This window comes from Ciconia boyciana, chromosome 1, assembly GCF_034638445.1.
Source record: "Ciconia boyciana chromosome 1, ASM3463844v1, whole genome shotgun sequence".
NCBI lineage: Eukaryota > Metazoa > Chordata > Aves > Ciconiiformes > Ciconiidae > Ciconia > Ciconia boyciana.
This window is the reverse complement of record NC_132934.1, coordinates 161,565,159-161,574,831: the sequence shown is the minus strand read 5'-3', so window position 1 is coordinate 161,574,831 and position 9,673 is coordinate 161,565,159. Positions and strand designations below refer to the sequence as shown.

The 9,673-nt window shown below is 43.0% G+C and overlaps 1 long non-coding RNA gene across 1 annotated transcript in view; it reads left to right on the top strand.

Moving 5' to 3' along the window:
* Positions 1–220: 220 nt before the first annotated feature.
* Positions 221–9,673, top strand: part of LOC140648227 (uncharacterized) — a 41,036-nt gene continuing 31,583 nt past the window's right edge. Inside the window, exon 1 of the long non-coding RNA XR_012041150.1 lies at positions 221–338. This is a non-coding gene — a long non-coding RNA (uncharacterized lncRNA). The remainder of the gene's footprint in view (positions 339–9,673) is intronic.

The window sequence follows — 9,673 nt, the reverse complement described above, 5'->3', positions numbered from 1 at the left end:
ATTACAAATTATGGAAGATAAGGAAACACAGTTACGTTCCACTAGCTGCATTTCAGGACTTTTATTTCATCATTCCCTGATGCCGTATGGGTGGGAGATATAAGTACATATGAAGTAGTGACTTCAAGCATTCCACTGGTAAAATGTATAGTGTTCTGGATGGTTGCTTCTCAGTAAGAGAAGTGAGCACATAAGCATATTGCAGCACGACTGTGTGGAAGCATCACAAACCATCCATATTCCCTGCAACATCCTGAGAAATCCTGAGGGACCAGACCAGCTACAGGAATAATCACTTGTGGGCTTGTGGAAAAAAAAAACAACTGTGGAGAACAAAGGTATAAAGTTCATTTTACTTGTTAATAGAAAAATATTCTGTAAATTCTAATATTTGGATACTTACTCCCTGTCTACTGCTTTCTCCTGCTGCTTTTCCTTCAAATTGTGCACTGTCTGTCTTAGTTCAGTACTATTTACTGCTGGACTGGTAGTTGGAGGCCATGTGAGACACTTTGGGCATCTCAAATGTCACTAGAGACCTGTGTCAAGACAATTCAGTTGAGCCCTAAGCGTTATCATTAGGAGGAGCTGAAGAGACTTCTGGGCTTCATTGGCTGTATTATTAGATCTCCATTGCTTACAACGGGGTACAGGCACTAACACTTTGCCACTTAAATTGAGGCATCCAAAGATGCCTGTGCCCAGCCTGGTACTGACTTGCCAGCTGGAATCAGGACAGCAGGGCTTTGCAGGTCAGCTTCTCTCACAGTGAAAAGAGGGATGGGAGCTTCTGAATAGAAGTATTAAACATGGGGGAAAACACACGGTTTATCTGAGAAGAGATGAGGCATATTAAGAATTACGCCTGGGGCAATCTGACAGCCTCTGTGGAGAAATTTAACTCTTTATCTGTGGGCTGGGGTATTTCTATCAGAACCACAGACAGTGCATGACTCGGTGCAAGATTATGAAGATATCCAAAGCATGGAAAAAAACCTCAGGAGTTAGTGACCTCTCCAGTAATGTGGTCTGGAGGGCCAGGAATCCAAGTCCCACAAAATGAGTTGGCCAGGGGATTCGGTTCATAACTGTTCAGCTGGAGGGGGAGGCAATGAGCATGAGCCTACAATACTGTTGACACCGTGCAAAACTCAGTGACTGTTTTCAATGTGCCTTCAATAAGCAGGTCGATACAAAACAAGGAGGTAAAGGCAGCATCACCAGTTAAACTGAGAGTGTTGCAACAAGGTCAAGAAAAGCAAAATTCAGAGAACTGAAGGTGCTCAGGTCAAAAGAGCACCTGGGCTAGAGCCCATTGTCCAGAAAGAATACAGATGTGCAGCTGCAGGCCCAGTAGCAAAGGTCTTCAGGACATTTTCACATTCAGAGGCAGTGCTATTGGAATAGAGAGTAGCAAATGGGGTCTTTCATGCCACATTTTCTAAGAAAATGGGAATATAGTCTGTGCTATGGTGGATCATTACTCTGGTCTCAGTAACTCTGATGGATAGTTGTTATGGTCTCTGGCAGATAAGGTTTTAGAATAGACTTTAAAGGTAAGAACAATAAAAAATATGGAGAAGAATGAAAAACAAGATTAAAAATACTACAGGTTTATCAAAGGTATATTATATGTGACATCTTTTCTTGATGGGATTGATTTTTCAGACAAAGGAGATATACTTATTGTTCTATAAAGCCTATGGTACTTTGTTGCATTGGAAACCATTAGTAAAGATCGGCATTGGGATAGGAAATGTAAGGTAGAAGAGAGCAGATAAGAAGAAGATGAAGCTAGTGAAAAGAGAACTGTTGGCTGCAGGGAGGTTATGAGCAGAGTTTTTCAATGTTCAGTCTTGGGACTAATCTTACTTAATGTTTTCACAAATATATTCAATGCAAAGTGAGAGTGTGCTATTGAAACGTGCTAAAGACACTTAGGTACAAGGGTTTAAATATTATAAGGGGAAAAAATGAATGACTTCACAGACTTCCATAATAGAAATGGAATTACATGCAAAAGCTTGAAAGGCAGGAATAATGTACATCCAGTCAAATAACAAGATTTTCTGCTATAAACCAGGGGCACTATGTAGAAAGGACAAAGGAAGAAAAGGACCTGATAGTATTAGTTATTGTCTAGATTATGATAGGTTACCAATTTGATGAGGCTGTGAAAAATGCAAATGCAATCCTTAAACATTAGTATGTCTAGCAGAAATGGAGAAGTATTAATTCCACTGCATTAGGCATCAATGAGATACCATCTGTACTACTGTGTACAGTAGGAGATACAAGTTCAAGAAAGATGAAGGTGAGCTGAAAGAGAGAAAGACTATCAGGAAAGTCATATATAAAGAATATATTAAGAATACAGATATAAAGAATATATTATAAGTGGAGTAGTTAATATCATGTTTTTCACAGCCTAAAGAAGACAAAGCTGGGGTAGGGGGAATATACTGTCTGTGCAGGAGCAAAGAATTGAGACAGAGAGTAGAAAAATAATGTGGCTGCAATAACAAGTGGGGCTAAAGTGGCAAGGAAAAGCATGGGACCTATGATAGGTGAAGACTGGGCTCAATGATTTTGGAGTTCCCTTTGTCCTATGCACTGCAGATTGTATTTACTTTGGTCTACTGCGCCAGCGAGCTGCAAACATTCAGTGCAGTTGTGCTGCTTCTTCTGGCCCATAAGCAATCAAAACAGTTCTTTCACAGTAAAAAAAAAAAAAATAGACATCACAAAACCAAGTAAGAGCAGCATTAGTGCATGTGGTTCACTAAGATGTCAATGATGGTTCTAGGGGATATATGGACAAATGGATGTGACTGCTCTCTGCCGAGGAGCTGGGGAACAAGTGACTCTCCTGTAGGTGGGATGGGGTCTGCCAAAGAAATCTCATGAGCGAGCCAGCATGAGATACCAGCCAAGAGGTCCTGAGGAGACCTCAAAGGATCTTGAGTTGTGATATCACCAGTGAGCCTACGCAGCAATAAACAGACTTCCCTTCTTACAGAGCTGTGGAGAATCAGTTTCAGGGCCGATGTCGCAGCAGAGCTTGGAGGAGTGGTCACTGCTGGCTGATGAAAGACCAGGACAGGCACAGCAAGGCAGGACAAGGCAGGCAAATCCAGCTCTCTAACATGCTCCGGTCCTTGACGGATGATGCTTTATATGTGGTGTCTACAATCAGCTATATTTGAGGCTAGGAATATATATAGCATTCTTATTTTAAAGCATCAGAAGAAACTTTCTTTTATCTTAGTACATCTGTTGGGTAACCATGCACATCACTGGCACAAATAATACTATTCCTCTTAATATGTAAATAACTAGATATAGGAAGAACTATTTGAATGAATCACCTGAAAAGGAAGCTGCCTTCCTTTTCTGCCCTGAAAAGGGAGCTGCCTGTCAGCCCTCCTCCTTCCTCATATCAGCATTTCCCTGCATACCCTCTTGAATATTTTGGTGTATTGCTTTTTTCCTCCATCCCGCACGTGTGAAGCAGATCCCATAAAATTGCCCAGAGTTTTTAGCTCCCAGAGCTAAAGGGGGCCCAGAGATCCCAAAACTTGCTTGAGATCTCACCAGCACTGAAAGCTGCCATGGGAGGAAACCAAAACGCTGTAACTTACGGGATCACAGTTTGTTCTGCATCCAAGGCTGTTCTTAACTATTGCCCCTCTTTGGGTCACATCCCAGGTGTGTTTACTTCATCCTTTCATATTTACATGCTATTCGCAGAATTGCTACATAGAGAGCAATCTTTGTGAGCTCTTCTCTATAGAACAAGACCATGCTGCTTCCTCCTCTGGGGAGCAGGAAAGGTGTGAGCTGCAGTGCAAAGGCAGACAGCAAAAAAATGGTGGGGGTTCTTTAGATCTTTGTGGTGTTTACCTATTACTAAGCAGTCAAAGAAATGGAGAATTAAAAGGCAAATCAAGCAGGTGACCTGGGACCAAAAGCAGCCTAAAATTTTCATGGTTTAGGAAAGATGCAAAGACGTGCTAAAAGAAAAAAAATAAAAAGAAGTCAAAATCATAACAGAAGGAAAAATTCCTAGTTCTTTGATAGATTGCATTTGTCAGTGCTTCCCAGCACTGTCCTGATTCTGTACTTTTAGGATTGTTGGGAAAACTCCTGCTGACTTCACAAAACCCAGAGCTTGTCTGGTGCTGAGTACACTCACACGCTGATTGCTCATCCCGTTCTGATACACCACAGCTTCTCAGCGTACGATACTGCATTTCCCTGGGCTTACAGGGCAGCTTTTGGTGTGCCGAAAAAGGCTCATCTGGTAAGTAAGCAAAATACTGAACCTCTGAATATAAACTATGAGAATCAATCAACTGGGGAAAAGTCAAGCCGAGTGGGAGGAAAGGGCAGGAAAAAGCATCTGGAGTGTATTTTAAACTCTGAACACTTTAATGTATATAATCATAGCATGTAATCCACATGGGACAAATCTTGCAGTGATCTTTCAGGCAAAGTTCCCACTTACATCACATGCTCTGTGCCTGTAAGGTCACGGAGGCTGTTGCCTTCCCAGAGTTCCCAAGTTTTATATGTCTATACTATATATACGTATATATGTAGGATGATACTTCCCAGGGGAGAGCATCTAGAGATGGTGGGAAAGCTTATGCATTTCGCTGACCCTGAGAGCTATGCCAGTGGAGGGGGTTAACTCTCGACAGCGCTACGCAAGCCTCAGATAGGAAGCTAAATTACAGAAATACAGGAAAGCGGGCACTGCTTGAAACCAGCTGATAAGTAGGGATGGCAGAGGCCTCACTCACACAGCAGGACTCAGGCTATTGCGTTCAATAATGTATGGGAAAGAAACTTTCTGCTAGAATTAAAAACATGGAGAAAGAGATAATATGTCAAGTCTCTAGATAATGAACATCAGCACCTCCACCAAACTTGGATCAAATCCCACTTTCTTCTCCACCCATACTGCATGATGAAGACTCTGGAACAGCACATGGCTTCCTTTTTCTTTCCTTCTGGTGATGCCAAATTTTTTTCTGTATACACTGGGTTTAAAACCTCCACGCACACATACATGTATATTGGTATGAAGTATTTATTTGGTATTTATTTGATATACCATTGCATAGCTCTGGCTTTGCAACTTTTCTGTTTTCAAACCCAGTGCATTGTGAGCATGTACAAAAATATGGAAGATGGATGTAAGTGGAAAGCCACTAGGAAAGCTTGACTAATGTCTCTTGAGGCTTTTCATACTCAAAAGTGAACAGCTGAGTGCATCCTATCATCATGCCACCGAGTCATTCAGGATGAATTTGCACCCTAAATTAAATTACAAAGCATTAAGACAAGAAAGCGATTTTGGGGTACAGATTGTTCTCCCTATGTTTTAGAACCACTTCATGCGTTCTGTATACCCTGACTGTATAACTATACAAACGCACCCACAAATCTGTATGTACACTGTGGGGCTATGAACAGCACAGTGGCAGAGATGGGGTTACCAGACGTTATGTTAACCCTTACGGCCGACTGTGAAGCCCCTCAGTTAGGTAGCTGAGGCCATGGCCATACTGCTGTATAAGTGAATGCCCAGTATGTGGTTTTGAGGCCAGTGGGTAAGAAGTAATTTAAATAAATTGCTTGTTTGGGAGTTTTCTGCAGTCTTGCTGAGGAGCTCCAGGGAGAAGCCCTTACAAAAAGAGCAAAATTGAAAAGTAAGCTGGTGGGGAGAAAAGCTCCCCGCTGTTTTGGATATTTCTGTGGAAGAGTAAGGATGTCGAAACCCAGGAAAATGGGGACAAAATGTGAGCTGGCTGCCAGGCCGAGCCTTCGAAGGGCTGACCACCAGCCGTGCTGCAGAGCAGCAGTCACCAGAGACACTTTCAGCCAAAGGCTGGATCTACCATGCCCCACGTGGGACGTCCCACGGGAAGGGCCCCAGGGGCAGGGAGATGCCTTCCCCGCGTGGTTACCCTGTGAGCCTGGGGAAACCGGCATTCAAGACGGTTCCTCCAGCCAGCCACCGTCACATCTTTTGGATCACAATCCAGCCCCCTGTTCTCTTCCACCCACAGATCCAAGTTGATACAAGGGTTTGTAAAGGAAGCATCTATGGATTTGTTTTGGGCTTGTGCCAACTTGCTGCAGATTCAGATGCTAGGACTATCATTATCTCTCTCGCAGACCTCCTCTGGCAAAAGGGGGGTATTGTCTCAGTAGGGTCTGCGGGATGTGGCTCACTGTCATCACGCCCATATCAGTATAAATTACTGTCATATTCTCAGGACGACGTGACAAATCCTTTACACTGGCTGAGCCACTCTGAGGCTCTCCAAGGACTCCAGCTTCATTTTCAGTCTTGAATATACAATCCATATTATAACAGTGCTGTTCAAAAAAAAAGTATGTAAGTCTGCATGTTTGTTTAGTTAATGACCAGTGAGAATTTTACCTTTGGGGGTGCATAACTTTCTAATATCATTGTATTTCTGCATTTAGTAAGGTGGTCGTTGCACCAAAGGCAATTAAGCTGAAGCGTGTGTTCAGTTAAGTCTGGTAGTCAGCCAGCTGGGCAGATAATCTCCTGATGTTCCACACTTTCAGGGGAAATCCTGTAGTGCAAAGGGTCTGGCTGCAAAGCCTAGCAGTCTCAAAGTACTTGTGCAACCTCAGCTACTTCAATCAGTCTGGCCACATTAAGGCATACTTCTTTTGCTCAGGCTAATTTACCTCTCTGTGCACCTCACAATTCTCTCCCATTCCAAGGCCTTAATCAAAGTTGGAAAATCAGGCCTTGCAGCAAAGGAAATTTTGAATCTGAATTTTACAGGTGGGAAAATAAAGGCCATCTGTGTCAAAAGTCAAGATTGCTGCAGAGTCTCATTATCAGATCACAGGCTATAATTTCTTCTCCGCTTTTGAAAATGCAAACAAATTCCTACAGGCACATAAAAAAGGAGCGGGGGGGGGGGGCAGTTTAGGCTGAGCAGGGATCAACAGATGTGTTTCAGAAGGCAGACTTTTAGGTAAATAGTATGAGGTTGCTACTGCCACAATAGCAGGAGAAAAGAGATGGAAAAACCAGCTTGCCAAAATTTGAGAAGAGCAACTAAAGCAAATTCCTTATCAAAAAGCACATGATACAATAGTACTTTGGACTAAGACATGCACTGCTTAAACTTGGGCGTGTGCCCATGTATGCACATATGTATAGGATGTGTGTGTGTACATGTATAGCTGCATGTGGTGTCTTCTTCATTCATAAAACATGAGCCAGCTGCTATATGTCTTGGAAGATAAGAGCAGATTCTCCTCCCCCAACGTTGTATAGCTGATGGAAGTGGCTTGGGAGATCTTTTGAATAACAAAGAATGTTGATTATGAGCATGCTGGTTTTAGTGTGTGTTTACCACAGCAAAGACAAGCTCTGTGGATTCCTATATGATTTTGCTTGCTTAGCTTCTGTACTCCCTCCATTGTGTATAATTGTACTACAGTATAAAGCAACCTCCTGTGGCATATAATAAATGTATAAAGATGACATTTACTAACAGTCCCCACTTAGACAATGAGATAAAGGAAGAATTGAACCTTGTTTGCGAAAAGAAAGGCACTATTAATAGGAACAGGGTGTGTATCAGGACGTGTTTACTAGATTGCTGATAACTTGCAGGACTCTGGAGTCTGGCAAGCCCCTGCTGGCACCAAACATGTAGCATTCCCAAACCCGTACACAGTCCATTCCCTGCTGATGTGCTACCTCCAAAACCAGCCCATGAATGAAAGTCAGCTCTGCGTTCCTACGAAGCCCAAATCTCCAATCAACCTTCCTCTTCCAGCCTAGAACAGACCTTAAAGAAAGTATTTAGCCCTTCACTCCCTTCTCCAGGTGAGTCTGGGGCTTCACCATGCTCCTCATACAAACTCCATGAAGACTGTCCAACTTCTTTTTGCTCGCCCTGCGGCAGACATCCATCCGTTCAATTCTTTGGCAGTCAGCACAGAGCCAGTAAAACACTCATACACTTGTCCTGTTTACAAGGCCTCTTTTTTTGCCATTCCTTCCTGTTTATTGTTCCCAGCTGCCAGGCATTCCTGGTTTTTGGCCACTCAGCTGGTTTCCAGGATTGTTGCCCATACTGCTGTTCCTCGTAACACTGTGGCATCATATCCTGAAGGAAGACTGGTGCAAGACAGTTTCCCGTTTGAGTAATCTTTTTGTTTAAGCAGGAAGGATGATTCCTTTCTGTCATCCCTACAGGCCCTCCTCTGGGGACAAAGTGGAGTTTTATAGTATTTGTTATAATGATGAATTTTCAAGCAGAGACCATCAAGTAATGTAAATCAATATGGCTTTGTTGGCTTCAGAAGAGCCATGCTGATTTACTTCAACCAATGATGTATCTTTGTCTGTCTGCCATAACAACACTTCTCTCAGAAGCAAATTAAATCTAGTAGGATTTCAGACGGTCGGGTGACTCCTTGGATTGCATATTTTATTTCTCTTCCTATTATTTTTGTCATTATCCTTACATTCCCTATAAGGTTTTCTGCCTGACTTAATGCAGTTATGATTCACGCTTGGTGAAAACTGTTTTAACTTTGACACGTAACACATACCGTATCTGTGACTTCTGCACTTCTATTAGTCAGAAAAATTAGCTTTGGAGCCGGTGGTTTCCCACTGACTATCTCTGAGGAGTCTGGAGATAAGAATTCCTCTCCAGTTCCACCCACTGGGAAATCATTAGCACGGCTCCCTTACAGACATGAACTCCCTATAACATGCTGTTCCCAGGCACTGTCTCTCCTCCCAGATTGCCTTGATATCATGCAAATGTGATTTTATTTTTTTTTCCATTGGTATTTCATTCTCAGGCGAGCTTATAGTTTGCTGTGGTATGCTAGAATAACACACCCTAGTCCTAGACTCTGGAGACCATCCTGAGCATAACTGGATCTACATTGAGCCTGTGATTCTTTAAGGCTTTCTCAACATTTTGCACCATACAGTGCCACTGCTTCTCCCATCTGGTGACATGGCTCTGAGAAATATCAAAAAGCTGAGAAACCTATTTGTCCTTAAGCTGCTATCTGTTTCCTTTTTGAACATTGGCAATAAAAGTCCAGTCAAGTGCCAGAACTGGTCCATTTTTAATTTTCAATTCAATTAAGCATGTAAGAAAAAGGATTTGTACTTGGCAGTTTCTGCCCAAAGGTCCTGGTTAAAATAATCACCCAGAGGAGCCATTCAGGTAAGCAAAGGGCAGGAGTTTGGGCCATCTAAAACCTTCCCTTGTTTTCCCTCCTCTCTGTCTGCTCTTTATTCCTCCAGTTGTCCCCTGGCTCCTTCTGCTAAACCCGTTTCCACCCTCTCTGTCCCCGAGTGGGGGTTAGCAGCATCTCTCCAGGAAAGCCATCCTCACCCTCTCCAACCTCCGCCCCACAGGGGCCAGTTCAGTCTGAATAATTCATGTTAGGTTAAGCATTCAACAAGGGTCTGGACTCAAAAACTCCTCAAACCTTCATAAAAGCCTGAGCTGTGTTTGCAGCCAGGGTGCAGGCAATGACCCACTCCCCAATCGCGAGGGAGCAGCGCGGGTGAAGATTTTGGGGGATGCCACGCATTTGGGCTGTGCAGATCTGCTTAAAAATAGAGCCCATCCAAATT